The 21,504-nt window shown below is 39.4% G+C and overlaps 1 long non-coding RNA gene and 1 pseudogene across 1 annotated transcript; one reads left to right on the top strand and one right to left on the bottom strand.

The window, feature by feature from the left end:
- Positions 853–9,477, top strand: LOC110437530 (annotated as a pseudogene).
- Positions 16,584–19,031, bottom strand: LOC110429923. The gene is made up of 4 exons (XR_002447112.1): positions 18,696–19,031; positions 17,534–18,621; positions 17,276–17,361; positions 16,584–16,812 (listed from the first exon to the last, which is right to left on the bottom strand). It is a non-coding gene; the product is annotated as an uncharacterized LOC110429923 (long non-coding RNA).

The following is a 21,504-nucleotide window of genomic DNA, read 5'->3' as shown; positions in this document are numbered from 1 at the left end:
AACTCAAGTATTCATGGTAATCGTCGTGGAGAAGGAGAACCCCCTGTTGCACGGGCTGAGTTGCGCCAAATGGCAGACTCACTCTTGCAGGCCATGGAGAGGATGCTTGATGCACACATACCTGCAGATGGGCGGAGGGCTCCTCGGCATCAATCTGATGAATCTGGTGCTGAAAATTCTAATGGAGGACATGACCGTGTTAGAGATGGTCGTGGTGGTGGCAGGCGGGCTGGTCATCATGGCCAAGATGGAGGACGAGCTCATGGACGTGGTCATGGCCATCGTGTTCATTTTGATGATGAATAATTTTATAACTTTGATCACAAAGAGGGGTCTGATGAGAATCCCTTTGCAAATGATGGGGTGCATAGGCGGCGCAATGATCACCGGCGGCATGCTTATCATGGAGATAGAGAGCATCATCATGGTCGTCGTAATAGGGAAGATCCGGACAGCATTGCTCGTGTCAAGTTGAGTATCCCAAAATTCACTGGAAGAGAGGATGCAGATGCATATCTTGAGTGGGCTGAGCAGTGTGATCAAATTATTAGAGTGCATAATCTCTCTGATCAGAGGTGTGTCAATCTTGCTTTAGTGGAGTTCTCTAGTTATGCTCTGACTTGGTGGAATCAGATACAAGAGAATCAACTTGTGTTGGGCCGTGAACATATCAACACATGGGAAGAGATGAAGCAAGTGATGAGAAGGCGATTTGTACCGTCAAGCTATCAGCGTGACCTTCGCAATAGGTTATAAATGTTGAAGCAAGGAAAAAGATCGGTTGATGAGTATTATAAGGAGATGGAACTGCTGTTAGTGCGGACTAGAATTAGAGAGGATCCAGAGTCAAAAATGGCAAGATTTTTGGGTGGTCTCAATGAGGACATTGCTGGTTTTGTTGAGATGTTTCCATATCATACGTTGCAAGACCTTGTTGATCAAGCTATGCGTACTGAAACAAAAATTCAGCAAGAGACATGTGGAAAATCTTATGCAAGTCATTCTATTACAGCCCCATGGCGCAAGCAGCAGTCCAGTACTTCTTTCGGTGGGGGACGGTCCCAAGGTGCTGCAGCTAGGCCCTCCTCATCTAATGATCCTTCAAAGATGGTGGTTTCTACAACATCATCTCCTAGAAATCAGCAGCGTCCTGCTGCAAGCGCAGCATCCCCAACTATTGCTTTCTCAGCTACTACTTCCTCTGCACATAGTAGAGAAATTGTGTGCCACAAGTGCCATGGTCGTGGACATATTGCTGCACAATGTCCCAGTAGGAGGACCATGATTGTGAATGAGAATGGTGAATGGGAATCTGAAAGTGATCAAGAGGAAGAAGGTCCAAGATATGATGAGGATCATGAAAACAATGATAATGAGATCCAACCCGATGAAGGTGATAACAACTGCTTTATTTCTCTTCGTGTGCTTAGTGTTACTGCTGCAAAGGAAGAGAATGGGCAGCGACACAATCTTTTCCACACTCGAGGCATGATCAAAGAGAAGTTGTGTAGAATTATTGTTGACAATAGCAGCTGCAACAATATTGCTAGCCAAGAATTGGTTGATAGAATGGAGCTAAAACAAAGGCGTCATCCTAATCCATACATGATGCAGTGGCTGAATGATTGTGGCACGCTGCGTGTGAGCCATGTTGTGACAGTTTCTTTCTCTATTGGGAGGTATAATGATCATGTAGAGTGTGACGTGGTGCCTATGCAAGCGTGCCAGCTGCTGCTAGGTAGACCATGATTATATGATCGTGATGTTCAGATTTTTGGAAGAACCAACAAGCTGTCTTTTGTGTACAAAGGAGAGTGAATTTCTTTGCTTCCTTTGACACCGGAGGAAATCTTAAAAGATGATCTCAAGAAGAAACAGAGAGAGAGAGCGAGAACCACTTAAGAGTGACCCACAAAAATAGTGTGGAAGAGTTTCCACAGCCAAATAAAACCCCACAGCTACAAAGAACCCAAAAACTGGGAAAACAGGGGTTAGTTATGATGGCTAGGAAAGGGGATCTAAAGGAGTTGAGTGAACCTAATGCAAAGTTCTTTGTACTCTTGTACAAGGACACTCTTTTTGCTTCTAACACCATACCCTCTTGTCACACCCCAAATTTTTTAATTTTGGGTTGTGCATAGAAAACAATAAATAAAATAAAATGAATTTAATATTTGTATAAGATTTGCCAAGTTTAGTTGAGTTAGTGCAAATTATTAATAGAAAAGAAATGTGAATTTCAAAATTGTTCCGAATTAACATGATGGGCTTTTGTTGATATGATGTGGTGCTTTCTTGTTGCATGACTTTGTATGGTGAGTGAGTAAATGCATTGAGTAGGTCGTTGGTCTGGTTCCAGTGTATCTCTCTCGTTTTTTAAATTAAGTTCTGACCTTCTCGATCTTAATCTTTTTATTTGGAGTTTAATAGGATCCCCAAATTTTGCTCCAAATCATTCTTTTGAGTTCATCTTCCATCAACCGATCTATTAAAATTTCTTAGGAATTATTTCAGTATTTTCCTGGAATTTATTTCCACATGAATCTGAACGTTGGTTTTTCTTCTAGCATTATCTTTGCTCCGATCATCAATTTCTCTCTCTCTTGTTGATACCTAATCTATGTTTCTTTCTAGCTATTTCCTTTTGTTCCTTGTACCTGTGTGCTTTGACGTGATAATCCACGGGAGCAAGCAAACTCTCCTTTATTTGTAGCTGGTCGTTAGTTTTTTTTTCCTAGTAAAATAATATTTGTTTTCCTTTCCTTGGGATTATTGGTCTATCTAATCTATATATGCCGCGAACGATAAGGACTCCAGAACAATATCATAACATGCTTGTCTACAAATAGCAAGGCCCAAATCACATCCTTTTCCAGACCCTTGCAACCCTTGATCGGTATGATGATCAAACTAGTAGATGGTGCGCGCCCTCGCGCGCATGGGTTAGCATAGCATAGGTGTTGCATTATATAAAAAAACATAATACGTTTAATTTGTAGATTGAAAATAATTAAGAATAGTATACAAATATGTGTATAGGTATATATGTTACATATGTTATTATACATTGGAAATAAAGAGCAGTAATATATTATATGCAGTTTTGCAGCAGTTTTTTTACATGAAGAGCAGTACAATATAGCATAAAAAAACTGCTATATCTAAAAAAACACAACCACAATATCAGTATAGAAAATGAAAAAGTATGCTTGATGGTGTGCACCAGGCTTGTTGCCGAGGAGACCGGGTGCTAATGATTGCACTTGTCATCCTGTTTGTATAATACTTTATTAGTGATATATATAGTTCCAATCATGAGCAGAGAAGTATCAGGTTATGCAAGACATATTTCAGTGGCTAAATGAAGTCTCTATAGTGATATATGTTAATTACAGTGCGGTTATTTTACCTATAATTTTGTTTTAAAGGAAGCATATAATAAGAAGAGAGCAATTCCAACTTTTGCAGAATTCTAGGGAGAAAAAGTGTAGCACAGGTCCATAACAAGGAATGGTTTTAAGAAATGCTGTGAGGAAGCATCTCCTTCAACTGCTATGATAGAAGCAAAATAGGAAATGACATACTATACATAAGACAAAGCAGTAGATTGCATTCATGTTTTATGGAATCGACTTATGTCATAGTCACATTGGGTATGGGAGTCCACTTGACTATGATTAAGGACAAAACCAATAAAGTAAGTACGTGGACAATATTTTTTTCTGTCTATATTCTTCCTTTTTCATTTCATTTCAGTTTTTGTTTTTCGATTTTATTTTATTTTTTGTCCTTTCCTTATTCTTTTCTTGTTTTAATTTTACCTTTTATTTCCTTTTTCTTTTGGTTTTATTTTTATTGATCTTCCTTGCTTCTATTTGTTTTTCTTTTTTCTTTTCAGATTTTCTATGTTTCTTCATTCTTATTTTATATTTTACTTTCTTTTGATCTTAATTTTATCCTTATTTAAATTATTCATGAATTTTATTTGTTCTATGCATTTTTTATCATTTGTTAATTATGTTTGTTTTTATATTTTTTTTCTTAGTAATTTTATTTTTTTTATTTTTATTTTCTATATATATGTGATATTTATGTAGTATATATTTAGTGTTCTATATTGTGTTATGTCATGTTTACGTAATATATATATATATATATATATATATATATATATATATATATATGTGATGTTCTATGATGTTTCTTACGGTGTTCACTTAGTATACATGTAATCTATAATAGATGTGATGTTCTATAATATATTTAATGATGTTCTATGATGTATTTAGTGATGTTAATGTTCTATAAATATATTTACGATATTTAAAAAGTAACCCTTTGACATTATTTGAAATTTTTCTCCATTTTGTGTATTTATTTTTTTTATGCTTTTTACTCTAGATTTTTTTATTATTTTTATCTATGTCATGTATTTATGTATTTTTATGTATATTGTAATATCAGTTTCATAAACCTAAAACCAAAATACTATTCTTCTAAATCGATAACAGTTTTTTTACAAAGACAGAACATTGTCCATTGAACCTAGAATATTGTTTCTACTTAATAAAAGAAAATATTTTATCTCTATAAGATAAATATTCATGTGTGATCTTGTTTTGAAGAATTTGTTATAAAAAATTTAATGATGCAATCAGAATTTAATTTATATCTCTAGTTTAGGAGGTATGATTTTTTTAATTCGCTAAAACAATTTTAGGTGAGTGAGGCCTAGGTTGATGGGATAGTGTGTCATCGCGCAGTAAAAAAACCACCAAAGGGATGAAAGTTGTGGATAGGTCCTCTCCATAATTTTAGTTGTAGAGATAAATATTCATTAATAAAATTTTATCTAAATATATCCATGTGCGATCTTGTTTTGAAGGATTTGTTATGAGAAATTTAATGGTGCAATCAAAATTTAATTTATATCTTCGGTTTAAAAGTTATGACTTTTTTAAATTCGCTAAAACAATTTTGCATGCGTGATGCAATCAGAATTTAATTTATATCTTCGGTTTTGGAGTTATGATTTTTTTAATTCGCTAAAACAATTTTAAGTGAGTGAGGCCTAGGTTGATGGGATAGCGTGTCATCGCGCAGTAAAAAAACCACCAAAGGGATGAAACAATCGAAATTTAATTTATATCTTCGGTTTAAAAGTTATGACTTTTTTAAATTCGCTAAAACAATTTTGCATGCGTGATGCAATCAGAATTTAATTTATATATTCGGTTTTGGAGTTATGATTTTTTTAATTCGCTAAAACAATTTTAAGTGAGTGAGGCCTAGGTTGATGGGATAGCGTGTCATCGCGCAGTAAAAAAACCACCAAAGGGATAAAAGTTGTGGATGGATCCTCTCCATAATTTTTAGTTGTAGAGATAAATATTAAGTAATAAAAATTTATCTAAATATATCCATGTGTGATCTTGTTTCGAAGGATTTGTTATGAGAAATTTAATGGTGCAATCGGAATTTAATTTATATTTTTAGTTTAAAAGTTATGACTTTTTTAAATTCGCTAAAACAATTTTGCATGCATGGTTGAGTGGGGCCTAGGTTTATGGGATAGTCTATCATGACTAAAAGGGATGTGAGTTGTGGCTTCACCATGGGTGTGGTAGATGGGTCCTTTCCAATTTTTAGGTGTAGAGATGGATGGAGCGACGGTTCGGGAAGGAGATATTTTTAGACAGCAAACAGTAACACAGTAGGGGGAGTTTTCTGAGCCACACGATGGAGATCAAACGGTTAAAATCTTTTCAGGTGACGTGTCGTATGTCTCCTGCGTCCTTTCACCTGGCCATTGTAGAGAGTAATACCACGCAGCTCTAGGACGTTATTGCCGCCGCCGCCTCGTCTTGCATCACCGGCCGCTCGCACGACCCAAACTATCCAAGAAGAAGCTTTGTCGATCTGCCTCCGAACTGTTCCGTGCCTTATCATCGTCTACCTGTAGCTGGATCTCGGTGCTCCACAAACGCTCCTGCCGCTATGATCTTCACCACGTACAGGCTCTATTGCTTCTCAGCAGTTGGCATGCTTCACCATGAGATCGATGAGAAAATCAAAGCATCACCAGCCACCATCTGCAAGTCTAACCACTGTCGGTCCTAACATCAAGATCCTGTCTATGATTCACCATCCCCAGAACCCTGACCGTCGATCCTTGTTTGGCATTGGTGAGCACGGAACATTCATATGGTTACAATTTCTTTCTCTGCTCTATCTAGTTAGCCTGAGCAATTCAGTGCTTGATTTTACCAGCCGCAGCCTGCATGACGGCAATTTGCTACCTCGTTTCCACCATGCATGTCTATCTGCATACCGAGATACTTCAAGTGCAGCTCACGATCGACTGATTGAGCAGCAGATTCACCATCGCCTATTATGCACGTTAAATTAAGGTTAGCCTACAGATCGCCTTGTCTATCTATTATTTAATTAATCAAAGGTTGTGCTGTTGTCATTATGATCTCATGATGATATCACATGAGCTTTGTGACCGTTTTTCTTTATAAAAATAATTCTAGAAATACAAAGAAAATACACTAGTTTGTTTTAGCCATAAAATGCTTATTTTAACCCCGTTTTGACCCATTCAAGTCGCGTTAGATTCATAACGATGTAATCTACATGTTAGTTCTGGTGTTTTTCATGTCACATGTTTTGTATAAATAAATAAATATTAAATTGATTAATACATACACACCCAATATTGTAAATAAAATTAATGTAAGTTAAATACATTAAAAGCTAAATGCAGTCAAACCAGTGTCAGCTTATTGAGCCTCATGAACCCCTGGTTATACTTGTCGAGTACAACATGTGCTCACTCTTGCAATTTCCCACCACTCCAATCCACTAGAAAGAGTTGATTAGAAGGATGGAGCCATGAAGGGTGTTCTCTGGATACAAGTGCTAGGCATATGATACCCCCAGTCAACCGTCCCTGTGAAGATTGAGCCTAAAGATTAGTTATCATTCCGCGATACTCTGATGTAAGTGTCTATTATATGTATGTTTCCGCTATATAACATTGTTTCTGATACTATTCCTTTCTGTTGTTATATGTGTGGACTTCCTGGGCACACATATGGCTTGCTTGGTTTTGTTCTTTAAAACTGGGTGCGACATACTCTCTACCCTGCCAAGTGTTGTTTTTGATGTCTTACAGGATTTCGAGGATGTGTTTCCAGACGAGGTGCCACCAGGGCTGCCACTCAAGAGAGGGATCGAGCATCAAATTGATTTGGTTCCTGGTGCTTCCCTCCCAAATCGCGCTGCCTACCGCACCAATCCTGAGGACACCAAGGAAATCCAGCGACAAGTGGAGGACTTGATCAAGAACGGGTATGTGCAAGAAAGTCTTTCACCTTGTGCTGTCCCAGTCCTTTTAGTTCCTAAGAAAGATGGATCTTGGCAAATGTGTGTGGACTGCCGTGCAATTAACAACATCACTGTGAGGTATAGACATCCCATCCCAAGATTAGATGATATGCTTGATGAACTTAGTGGTGCCATAATTTTCACTAAAATTGATTTAAGGAGTGGTTATCACAAATTTCATATGAAAGAAGGAGATGAATGGAAAACAGCCTTTAAAACAAAATTTGGGCTGTATGAATGGTTGGTGATGCCCTTCGGTTTTTCAAATGCACCTAGCACGTTTATGAGATTGATGAACCATGCGCTTCGAGCTTTTATTGGAAAGTTTGTTGTTGTTTATTTTGATGACATCTTAATTTACAGCAAGTCCCTTGACGATCATGTAAAACATATCCAATGCATGCTTGCTGTCCTACGTGAGCAACAATTGTATGCTAACCTTGAGAAGTGCACCTTTTGCACCGACAAGGTAGTTTTTCTTGGATTTCTTGTCTCAGGGCAAGGTGTGGAGGTCGATGAAGAGAAGATCAAGGCTGTACAAGAATGGATGCCTCCACAGAACGCGAGTCAAGTGAGGAGCTTCTTTGGGCTTGCTGGTTTCTACCGGCGGTTTGTGAGAGATTTCAGCACCATTGCTGCCCCTATGAACGAGCTTACTAAGAAAGAAGTGCCTTTCAAATGGGAATAAGCACATCAAAGGGCATTTGATGAGTTAAAGAAGAAGCTAACAACAGCTCCAGTCCTTGCACTTCCCGATTTCGGTAAGACTTTTGAGATTGAATGTGATGCAAGCGGAATTGGTATTGGAGGTGTGCTCATGCAAGAACGAAGGCCAATTGCATACTTCAGTGAAAAGCTAAGTGGTCCAACTCTTAATTATTCAGTTTATGATAAAGAACTATATGCTCTTGTTCGGAGTTTGGAAACTTGGCAACACTATCTTTTTCCTAAAGAATTTGTAATACACTCGGACCATGAATCTTTGAAACATCTTAAAGGTCAACTAAAACTGAACCGAAGACATGCAAAATGGTGTGAATTCATTGAATCTTTTCCTTAGGTGGTTAAATACAAGAAAGGAAAGGAAAATGTGGTAGCTGATGCTTTGTCCCGACGTCATGCTTTGCTTACACAACTTGATGCTAAAATTCTGGGATTAGAAAGTATAAAGGAAATATACACTACTAATTCATACTTTGCTGAACCATATACAAAGTGTTGTGATGGCAAAGGATGGGAAAAATATCATGTGCATGATGAATTCTTATTTTGAGCTAACAAACTATGCATTCCAGATTGCTCTGTTCGAATTTTACTTGTGCAGGAAGCTCATGCAGGTGGGTTATGGGCTATTTTGGAGCCAAGAAGACAGAGCAAGTGTTTGCCGACCACTTCTTTTGGCCAAAGATGAGAAGAGACGTGGAGAGACATGTTCTTCGCTGCGAGTCATGCCACAAAGCTAAGACTCGTTTGAACCCTCATGGACTTTACACTCCTCTTCCTATTGCTAGTGCTCCATGGGAAGACATATCTATGGATTTTGTTCTTGGATTACCACGCACTAAGCGGGGAAAGGATTCGATTTTTGTTGTGGTTGATCGATTTAGTAAAATGGCGCATTTTATTTCATGCCACAAAAGTGACGATGCTTTGCATATTGCTGATTTATTTTTCAAAGAAGTTGTGCGCTTGCATGGAGTACCACATACTATTGTTTCTAATCGAGATACAAAATTTTTGAGCTATTTCTGGAAAACTTTATGGGGAAAACTTGGGACACGGTTGTTGTTTTCCACAACATGTCATCCGCAAACGGATGGACAAACTGAAGTTATGAATCGAACACTATCAATGTTACTGCGAGCTGTTCTCAAAAAGAATTTAAAACTTTCGGAAGAAAGTTTGCCACACGTTGAGTTTGCATACAATAGGGCAGTGCATTCGACTACTAAATTTTGCCCATTTGAAATTGTATATGGGTTCAAACCCACTGCTCCCATAGATCTTTTGCCTTTACCTGTGCAGGAACGATTGAACTTCGATGCAAGCAAGCGAGCTGAATTTGTCAAGAGCCTTCATGACTGAGCTCAAATCAACATTGAGAAGATGACCAAGATATATGAGAAGCGTGCAAACAAGGGTCGAAAAAAATGTTATTTGAGGCTGGAGATCTCGTTTGGGTACATCTACGCAAGGATAGATTCCCTGAACAACGCAAGAGCAAGTTGCAGCCCAGAGCTGATGGTCCCTTCGAAGTGCTTCGCAAGATCAATGACAATGCATATGAAATTGATCTCCCAAGTACATATGGTGTGAGTACAAGCTTCAATGTCGCCGATTTATCTCCTTTCCTTGGATTGGACGAGTTGAGGACGACTCCTTTTGAAGGGGGGAGGATGATATGACCATGCCAGCAAGCAAGATGTCATAAGCTCCAAGTCAAGCTACAGCCACTCAAGTTTTACCTACACTGACACCAGCCCAAGTCATCGATGGACCGGTTACACGTAGTCGTGCAAAGAAGCTACAACAAGAGGTCCACGCGCTACTTTTGAAGATTCATTTTAACATTAATGGGAATTATATACTACCTAAGTGTTCTACCTTGATTGTACTCAGGTATATAGAAGAAGAGAAGGATGAATCGGACCGTGAAGAACGAACCAGTGCAAGTTCCAGAAGACACTACAAAACGGACCAGAGAGTCAAAAACGGACCAGTGGAAGTCAAGAACGGACCAGTGCAAAGAAATCTTCACAACGTTTTAACCACAAAAGCTATGAAGGCCCATGAGGACTTGTTGGAAAGCTTGTCGCGTCTATTTTCCAATGAATCTAGTGGCGACCAGTTTGGATACTCCACATTGCATGCAGACCAGAATTAGTACAGACTGCTCAGAAGGTCAACGGTCTGTCGTGACAGAATGTTGGTACAACTTGCCGTGCAAAACTATACCAATCTACAATGTTTCGTGGTGCATGGCATACATTGCTGGAAAGCTCTTGGAGTCTAGTTTCACATCCAAGAAAACGGTTCATCATTTGGACTTCCTAATAAAAAGTTATGGTCAGTTTATTGGAAACTGTTCTGGAGGCCAACAGTCACGCGAAGCCAGTTCGGGAATCCATTCCGAGGGGACCTTTCACATTTCCTTCCCTCAGAAACTCTATTTCGTTTTCATACCTATCTATGAGGGTTGTTCCTAGTATAAATATCCCCTACCTCTAAACTATCAGCAACCTTTGATCATTTGATAAACTACATGATATTGCAGCCGCGCTGCTGAGTGCCTTATTCAACCTTTTTTCTTCCTTGTTCTTCTTGGACTTGTGAAGTGAATCCTCTGGGTTCCCCTACTTCGTGCTCTACGGCTTCCGTTCGGCTGCGCCGTATTGTGTGGATTAGTTCCAGATTGTGGTTCTGCGGTCGTTCGGAGATCGAGTCGAAGTCTTCGTGGTTTCGGTGCCTCTCTCCCCGTCGCTTGGTCGCAACCAACCTTTGTCAGGTATAAAGCTAGTTACCCATTGTTTGCGGCAAGTTATCCTTGTTCTTTTGATCTACTGTCGTGAAGATCAGACCACCCTCGTACCGAATCATATCGGTACCCTATCACCTTGGCTTTCGAGGTAAGTGCTATACGAACATGAGTATAAACCTAAAGCTAATCTAACTATGCTAGACGTATGTTGATGGTATTTATGCCTTTGTTTCTACTATCATAACCATCAACATTTTACTCATATTGGGGAAGAATCCACTAAACAAGTAGTGACATAGGTACAAATAATATTGGGGAAGAATGCCTTTTCTTCTTGTAAGTCTTACATTCGAATCTTATTTAATATTTTGGTCTAGTTCTTTGTGTATAAACCTCTTACTATGCACACTATTTTACTTTGGTAAATTACTCAAAGCATTTGGCCAAGCTTAGAGTAGTAAAATAGTGTAGACATATGGTCTAGACTAAATCTTATCAGTGTGGGTTGCTTGTTGCACTGCAAGACACCTAGGCGAGAGTGACAGTCCTCTCTATGCGGAAAGTTCCTTATTAGTGTGTTAGGCAAGTTAACTACGGTGAAAGTCGGGCTGAGGTATAGTGCCACCTTGGTAGGGGAGGAGGTGTAAAACCTCTTTAACTCGATCTACCATTTCAGTTACTGCCCCCAGTAAGGGAGGAGGTGGAAAACCTCACTTTACATAGAGTATTCCGACCAAATATTAGTGCTAGTTATACCTCTCTATACCCAACCTTTACCCTTTGATCATATCCTAGCAATCTTGAACCTAGTTAGTACACTTCACGTTCCCCATGGAAAATACGATACCTAGAATACTCCCAGTGAAGGCTACATTGACTATCGTACGCTTGCGGTATATCCATTTGCCACTTCTGGTGTCAACAACGTATAACCAAAGTAGGCAATGAACATTACAACTATGAATAAGTAATTATCCCAAGTCCTATCAAGTATTCGACTCAAACATGAACTAGAATGAAAACTAGATAGATTACTAAAACAAGAACAAGAACACGATGAACTAGGAAAGAAAATGATGAACTAGACAATGAATTAGACAACTAGATGTAACACCCTAAATTTTGCTTCTTTGAAAATAAAGCTAAAATAATTTATTTTGTATTTTTAAAAATATAGTAAAATGAAAATTTTCCTTAAATTAAAATTCATCATAGGGTTTAGCAACGTTGTTGTGCATACATACTGGTACATATGTTTTATGTGATGTTTGTTTGTTGCTCCTTTGTGTGTTGAGACTAAGCAAAGTTTTTAAAATTTCGTTTAGTAGAACGATCTTCGTACATCTTTATCTTTATCTACAACCAAATTCCTTGTTTCTAAGCTCAAGTTTTTATTAGGAGCTTCTTAAAATCTTTTCTTTGTCACTCAAAGCACTTCTTTTAGTTCCTCGTCAACCAAGCAGTCTCTACAAACTTTGTAGGAATTTTCCAGCTTCCGTTCTCACTTTTCTGTAAGCATAATCTAATTTTTAGATGCTCTAAATTATCTTATCATGAGATCCAAATACTTTAATTGGTTTTTTCATGTTCCATAATGTCTCCGAGATTTTTCCTTGAATTTCTGGAGTATTTTTCATGGCTTAAATCATAATTCTAGACTTTTCTAGGATTATTTTATTCGCCAAATTAATTAATTTCGAAAATAATAAAATCTTTCATTTTATCCCACGCTCAAGCCCATGATCTCAATGGTCAATGTCTTTATTTACTAATGGATTAGGCCTATAGTAAAGATGAATGTTGCAAATCAATTAGTACCATATCGCTAGTTGACGTGGAGGCGGGGAGTTTTTCTCCCTATATATGTACCAACCCCTTAGGCAAAGCACATCAAAGACTATCATATGCGAAGCCTCTAATTTGAGAATTCCTAAGATAGTAAAATAAAATTTATATTTTTCTCTACAACGTGATCGCCATCGTCTCGCATATACACGACATCTACGAACGGTCAACTGCTCCGGCGTTGTTGTAGTTCCAAGAAAGCGTCACTGCCGGTGAACCTACTCCATGTCCACCAACGTAAGCCCCAATCACTTTATCTTTCAGTTTGGAAAATACAAACAGCTCGGTTTTAGATTAAAAATACGTTTTCACTATTTACAGAATTGCCACTGACTTTCTTTTGGCCATAAAATATTCATTTTAACTCTGATTTGACCAATTCAAATTGCGTTGGTTTTGTATTAATGAGCTTTACATGTTAGTAACACTGTTTTCTCAGTTTAAAACTTTTTATTTTCGTGACCCTAATTAATTAATTATTTTTCTAAAGGAAATCTTAGAAAATTCATAACTTTTCCGTTTTAGCTCCGATTTTCGTGATCTTTACGTCCGTGTGATCGTAGCGATGTGTAGAATCTTTTTATAAACTTTTTATACTGTTTTTATATAATTGGTGTACTGTTCTAATTGTAGCCTTGTTTGCTTCGTGTATGTTTGTTGCCGTATGTTTGTGATCGATGATCGAAATTAGTCGGTGAGTAATTCGTGGTGATCAAGAGTGCTTCAGTGATCAAGATCAGAGCCTTGGCAACCAGTAAGACCAGCAAGATCAACAAGAGTATATGGATCAAGGCAAGTATAGCATTTAGATTTTAATTCTGTGACCATGATCCTGTGACTAGATTAATGTTAAGTAATAAATGATAAAAATGACTTTTTAGCCACTTGATGATTTATCTGTAAGTGATAACCGGGACAACAGTGAAACCATGAGGGTTATAATGGCTCTAGCTTTAGCTTAGTATGAAGACCTTTTCTAGCTTGTTAGAGGTTACCCGAAAGGGCGGAGGGGCTGAACCGTTTTGGGTATAGTGTGGCCTCTGTCTGTATTTGTATAGGCTGCGAGTCATTGTGCCATCAGAAGGGGGGCTCTATATCTGCGCGCAAAGGAAACCTTGCGGCCCTAACATGTTAGACGAACTTTTGAAAGGCTTCATAGTGATCCCTGCCGACCTTCCTTGGAAGTGGGTTAAGAGGCTGATCACCTCGGGCGAAAGGGTAAATCATGACTCATGGGTAAAGATGTGCAACCTCTATAAAGTGTAAAACTGGTATACTAGCCGTGCTCACGGTCAAGAGCGGCCTTGGGGATTCTTGCATCGACGGTGATGATTTTTGTGTGTTAAATATGCCCATTATTTATTATTTAATTCTCTACATTATATATGTCACACTGATCATGTGATTGTGGGATCTATACAATCTAGTTGCTATACTTGTTGAGTTCGACATGGACTCACTCTTGCTATTTCCCCCAAACCTCAAGAGAAGTTTAGGCTTGTGATCAACCAGTCAGTTGGATCCTGTAGAGTGGAGTTAATACCCGAAGTTGGAGTTATCTTCCGTTGTTTGCTGCTTAAGGTTATCTCTAATTTATTAAGTACGTTATATAATTTATGCATTGTCTTTTGATATTACCCCTTATTTGTAGCTATATGTGAGATTTGACTTCTATAACTCATATATGGTGCATATCTGGTTTTGTTCTTAAAATCGGGTATTACACTAGAAGATGAATTAGACAACTAGAAGATGAATTAGACAAGTAGAAGAACACAATGAAGAATTAGAAGACAAATAGATAAACAATGTTGAATACAAGAGAGAAATACAAGGCTTGTACCTTGCCTCCTCGTGACTAGATTCAGAATCCAAGTGTTGTTTGACTCCTCTAATTCCTATTCTATGCTCTAGCTATGCCCTAGTTGGCGAAGCTCTTGGGTGCCCTAAGTCGAGGACTGGTGAACTGATTGATTTGTTGGTGACTGCCTCAAGGGGGGAGGTCTGCCCCTTCTTTCATAGTCTGGTGGGCTACACCACAGCCCTCGGATCAAAACCGACTTGAAAAAGAACCAGGATGCATCGAAGAGTTGGATTGGAGGTCGTCCCGCAAAGGGGGCATAGGCAGGTGGGCCTACATGTGGCTGCCTCTCCGCTCTCGCTTCGCTCCAGTGCCTTCTTGTATCTTCTAGATCCTTCCCACCGACTTTTGCGTGATTTCGACTTGATCTCGTTCGGTCTCCTTGATCCCTACTCCTCCTCAAATTCTTCTACTTTAGTCCTTAAATATCCAGAATTCCACCAGAGCTGTGGAATTTTATTAGGTTGGTCCCTGTAGCTCTCTTGTGGTGATGGTTTCGAAGTATCCTAGAGGATTCCAATCGTGTCGAATGGGGACTCCATCGTTGGGACTCGATTAGGGCAAATGATATGTCCGTTTCGATCGTATTGACAAGCTCTTCGCAATGGTGTGCTCTATTTCATCATTTGAGGTACTTTTATGTGGAAAGATATGCATAACCTGCAAAACAAGTAGGAGCAACACAACTTGTGGAACTTGATAGGATAAAACCCTACAACTATGCATTAACAACTCTTTTCTTGTTGTATGGTGCATGAATTAATGGTATAATGTTGACGTTAAGGAGTGTCAACAAGTGGCATACCCTGTATTCCATATTTCTTAGCTAAAACCTTACCATCCAAACTATAGTCCGATGTTCTCCACATTACCCGTGCTTACTGACTTGCAGGCTGGTGATACCTAGCCACTCACGATTCAAGAGCGTTGGCTGGTCAGGAAGGGCAATGCTGCCATTCCACAAGTGCTGGTGACTTGGTCCAATTTGTCGGCGTCCACTGCTACCTGAGAAGACTACAATGTTCTACGAGCAAGGTTTCCTCATGCGCCTGCTTGGGATAATCAAGATATTTGAGAGGGGAGGTGTAATAGCACAGGAGTGATGACACCAAGAGCCCAGAGTGTCTATGTCAAGTGAAAGCGTATTTACCAAAGTATGTAATAGCTATAATGTGTGAGTGGGTCCAAGGGATTAGTGGCATACTGCGTGTTTTCTAAGACAATTATCAAATATTGAAAAATAGAACACAAGCGCAGCCAGGGGTTCCTCCTGCCGTGTTTAGTTCCCGAACTGAAAAATTTCGCGACACTGTAGCACTTTCGTTTGTTTTTTTTAAGTATTGTTTAACCATAGACTAACTAGGCTCAAAAGATTCGTCTAGTAAATTTTGACCAAACTGTGTAATTAGTTTTTATCTTCATGTATATTTCTATACCTAATACTAAAGAGGCTAAATTTCAGCCAAAATTTTTATCTGGATTTTTTTTACGTCTGGCTATTTATATTGGCTCAACTGTTACCGTATTCAATCGGGAATCTTAGATCGAGACCAAAAAAAGAGTACAATACCAAATCAAGACCATCTTGATTTAGATTAAGACCAGATAGAGTCACTACAAGAATTCTGTGATTTTTTGACTTTCTATTTATGTCATTACATATGAAAATAATGTCACAACATAAGAGTTGTGACATTTAGTTGACAAAAAATTATATGTCAAAAAATTACTGTCATAAATGGATCATGTGACATCTGTATATTCTTTGTCATAAGGTATGACATTGGTTATTTGTCATAATATCTGAGACCATGAGCCATTAGAGTGATGCGTCCAGCCAAAACGTGTCACTGATGAACCTTTATGAGTGCCTCGTTCAGTCTATACATGTCACTAATGACTTCTTAACAATGACACATACAGGGAAGACACGTCTCTAATAACAGATATAAAAAAATATAAAAAAAAAAGATAAACCTTAGATCAATGATTTTGTATACAGCAAAATAGCAAACAAATCCACACTTTTTCAAACAAGATCCACTCATTCAATACAAGATTCACAATCTCAATTCCATCCAAATAGGCCGATAGGGTTGCGAAAAAAGACTACACTGTGCCAGGGCTGTAAATAAATCTAAGTTTATAGTTTTGCAGTCTACTGCCATGCCGCTGTGAAGGTGCCAACGTCCTTGACGGAGTCCTAGTAGCCCAACATCTCGTAGTAATTTTGGATCTGCAACAATTACAAACTATCAGTAGTTTCCATGCAGGGCCTTGTTTAGTTCACTCTGAAAACCAAAAAGTTTTCAAGATTCTCTGTCACATCGAATCTTGTATCACATGCATGAAACATTAAATATAGACAAAAATAAAAACTAATTACACAGTTTAGTTGTAAATCACGAGACGAATCTTTTGATCCTACTTAGTTCATGATTGGATAATATTTGTCACAAACAAACGAAAGTGCTACAGTACCGAAATCTTTTCACTTTTGGGAACTAAACAAGGCCCAGGTCAATTTTGCTCGATCACTACTATGTAAAGTTCATCATGTGTCATCAAGCAGGTCCTAGCCATTAACTCTTCCAAGTTCTATAATAGACATCATTTGAAGTTCTGGCAACCTCTTCCACTATGGCTTGCGAACTGTTCTCAGAGACAACTACAAATAGTAAGTTAAAAATTCCAGCTACCTGGCAGAGCATCATCTAACTCGACAATTTCTTTCTCTTCCAGCAGCCCAGTCTTTCACAGCACTATATGTAAAATTGTAGTCTACCTGAGATATAGCACGATCTGCATCAGATTAACATTTTAAAAAATGACAATACCAGATCACATATTCCATACCTCAAAATGACAATAAATAGCAACTTGCCTGACTGTTGGGCAGTAAAAGGAAAGGCAAACCAAGATAAAAGGCACATGCATGCCGCTACTTGCTACACTACCTGTATAAGGGAGCGAGAACTTGGCAATGGCACTTCCATCTAGTAGAAGACCATTCTCTTGGCGGTTGTCCTTGCCACCGCCACCACCAATATGTTTTAGGGAACTGCAAGTAAAAGAAATAGTCTTTATCTCTATGGTTAACCAGAGCTAAGTTAGATAAGAAGTCCTGACTTATGCCTTGCTGTACAGTATATGTTTCATGCATGTTTGAAATACACAACATATATATAGAAAATGTAATAGATAAGCAAGTAGGAAATATTTAGGACATTGTCACTTGACTCAATATCACTACTGTTCGTTTATTTTAGATCACTTTCCTGTTAAAAAAAGGGACATGACTCAATGACCTATTTATTGTAACTCTTTCTTACAGGACTAAACTCAATGACCTATTTATTATGATAGAAAACTAGCATTTCCTAGCACATGCATTTCTTAAAAAAAAGAAGTGCCATAAACTTGAGAAATAAAACATGGACAGAAGTGAACAATACAAAGAAGTGTCATAACCTTAGATAAGTGAGTCATTAGTTCTCTTAATTACATCAGCAAAATAATTGATACACATTGACATCAAAATACACAGATCATGTATTAATCCTTGGAAATTTTCTTTACATGGTTAAGCCAAATTAGCCTCTCAGGTTACCACACGCACACACTTACACCATTGGCATCAAAATATTCAAGCTGCAAGAAAAATATGAGCTAATTGTTGCCAGAACAAGAACTGTTTTCTTTCTTTTTTTCAGCACAAGTATTCACTTAATACTTAAACGTGAGATGAAGATTTAACACAAGAACTTATACTAAAACTCTCGATGTATCTTTGAGCTACAGATTAGGTTTAAAAAGAAAAGAACAGTCAAGTTCGTTCAGTGACTTCTGAAAAAACAATGGAATACAATGAACTATATATCTCTAGAACGCACTAGCAGTAGCACTCAACACGCAAGATTGAATCCACGGAATGAAATGGGACGAGCCATATAATGAGAAGAAAAAAAACTTTGCATCGCTCGTCGCGGGTCTGGAGCAGCGACCCCTCGAGTGCCGTTTTTCCATGGCCTCCACTGGCTTCAACCTACCCAAACACCGCAGAGAAATGAGCAGGCGAATCAAAAGTAGGGAGAGGTGGAGAGGGAAACAGGGGCGTACTGCTTAAGGAGGGTCTCGATCTTTCGAGACTTCTGTTAGATGCGGGTGATGAATGCCTCCAGGTTCTCATCCGCGTCGGGTACGCCGCCGACAAAGCCATCCCGCCGGCGCTGGCGGCATGGAGGGCAAGGTTGCCTGTGAACGACCGGATCCGGTGAACCATCAGTGAACAAGGCCCGATTCACACTTGTGCGCCCCAGATCTGATTTGGGCTGCAGGGTGCTAGCCTAGTCCTCGTCCTCCATTGCAGAGAGAGTGAGGGAGAGAGAAGAGGATGCGTGTGTGTGTTGCCCCTTGCCTGTTGCAGGCGTGGCGAGCGGTGGCGGGGGAGATGGCCGCGTGCGGGCGGCGGTGGGGGGAGCGGCGGCTAGGCGTGCGGGGGTGGAGAAAGAAAGCGCGTGGCTTTTTTAGGCTGGCCTGATTGGGATTTAGGGTTGGTCCCTTCGCCGAGGGTCGAGATCTAAGGCCCTCGCAAAGGTTTTTTATTTTTTTTAAAAGTTTTTTGCCGAGGGCCTTAAGCGAAGGACGCGTTTCACTAGTGATTAGATATTTCCAATGGAAATACAATGAGGATATAGCATACCAAACCATCATAGAAAAAGGCATTTTTTCCTTTTGCCCCTGTTATGATCTTGACAAATCTCTCTTTGGTATCCTTTAACTCTAAATTAGTACAGATATGGACAGAAACAAAAAAAACAGCCATGACTATAGTTACATTATGCTTTAACTCTGAATTAGTAGGCCAGAAAGGGCGATGGCCTGAGAAGAGACGCGAGGGAGAGGAAGGAGTGTCAGACTTCAGTTTCCACCATTTAACCAGAATTAGAATAGTTTTATGATATTTATTATGACATCTAGCTTTTTTATGTCACTAGGTCAAAACGCCTATTACAGAATGTCATAATCTGAATGATATAATGACCTATTACAGAATGTCATAATCTGAATGATATGGTCTATTGTCATACTGAATATGTCAAAAAATCATGCATTTCTTGTAGTGAGTACAATATCAAATCAAGATCATCACAAATATACTCCAGATGGACACCAAATATATAGCAAATCAGAGGCCAACAACCATACAGGTAAAATGAAAAATTGAACACAAACGCTACCCCGAGGGTGCTCCTTGCCCGTGGGCATGACCGTGTGCTTGTCATATCTGGAGAAGGGCGGCAACGGCGAGGCCAATTGCTTGATTGCAAATCGAGAAAGTAGAAGTTCCCATGTCCAAATTGCCTACAAACAATTGTAGTATCAAAAAAAATACAAGGTGGACACCAGTGCTGTGCTTCTTTCCTCCAAAGATTTAATCCTTATCCAATCTCAGATGAGAGTTGAAGGACCAGTATTTCTATGTTTCTTTCCTCTTCCTTTAGCCAATCATGGACAAGCGTTCAAGGATGCACGCTACAAGAGGGAGGGAGTGCGGCTCTTAATCTAGAACGCATGCTGCATGCGTGAGAAAGACTGCAAAAGGAGGGAGTGCGGCTCTCGATCTGGAACTTGCGAGCAAGAAGGACCACGAGCGTGGTGCTATGGGATTGTAGAAGTGCGAGTGTGCGACACAACTCGTGACTTGCTAAGCAGCCGGCGGCGGCAAGACGGGAGAGTGGGGAGCAGAGATATGTTGAGCACTTAGGTTTAGCTGCTTTTATATGTGACTTGTGAGCTGGGCTTTGATGGGCCGGAAACAAGAATGTGGGCTGTTGGTTTCCAGTGCGTTGGGAATAACGGGTAAGGCGGGTTTGCGGGTGTGGATAGAATATTTTCTTGGGTGTCATCTGATATCCGTCCAGTTTGAAGATGTATCTGCATCTGTGCTCATGGGCAGACTCACGCACCCGTATCCTTGCCTAGCGGGTCTTTTGCCCATGGGCATGCGGGTCGTTGCCATCTTTACACTAGGATTTTGCCCTTACCAGACCCAACCGCAACCAAGGTCGTGGCCCGTGCAAACTCCGCCACTGCTTCTCGAGCGTGGCCACACGAGAGGATTTGCAGGACCACGCCCATCGATGGAGAAGGGCAAGGGAGCGATGGCCAGATAGGTGAGCAACACTAGCGACTTGCGTCAGTGCTAGGGAGCGGTTGTCACATAGGCGAGCGACCGACCAATGCCAGCGAGCATTGAGCATCTTCGTGAGCAAGAGACGGTTGTACTTGTTGGTATGTCATGGAGACTTGGACGTGTGTGTTGAACAAATTGGATACCCGTACGTGGGATAGGCAAAGGCCCATGTACCAATCGACCAAGCCAGCTAGGCCAACCCAAGATTTGAGTTGTAATCAAAGAAAATCAAGATTTTATGTCTTCTATTTTATTAAAAAATATTCTTTTGTGCTACAGAATTATATTAAAGGAAAAAATTATTTAAATAATCTATATCCATATACCTTTATATAATATAATATAACTAATATCAAAGAACCAACAAGATGAATTTAGAAATACGGTGATTATGCAACAAGTCGTACATCCCGTTACAACGCACGGACATGTTGATACTTTCATTTTTCGCTAACATAATTTTTTCTTCTGTCGGCACTTTTGCTAGTCTATACCTAATACTAAAGAGGCAAAATTTCAGCCAAAATTTTGGTCTAGAGTTTTTTTCGTCTGGCCTCTTCGGTAGACCGGCTTCGAACATGTCTAAATCTAAATCCAAGTCGGACAGTGCTAATGTGAAGGCAGGCGCCAAACCAAAACAAAAAAGTGAAGAAGACCAAACCCAAGTAAAGCCAACGGGATCTCCTGAATCTCCCATTCCAGATGTCATATGATTTCGCCAAAAAGTCCTAA

This window comes from Sorghum bicolor, chromosome 8, assembly GCF_000003195.3.
Source record: "Sorghum bicolor cultivar BTx623 chromosome 8, Sorghum_bicolor_NCBIv3, whole genome shotgun sequence".
Taxonomy (NCBI): domain Eukaryota; kingdom Viridiplantae; phylum Streptophyta; class Magnoliopsida; order Poales; family Poaceae; genus Sorghum; species Sorghum bicolor.
This window is presented reverse-complemented; position numbering and strand designations above follow the sequence as displayed.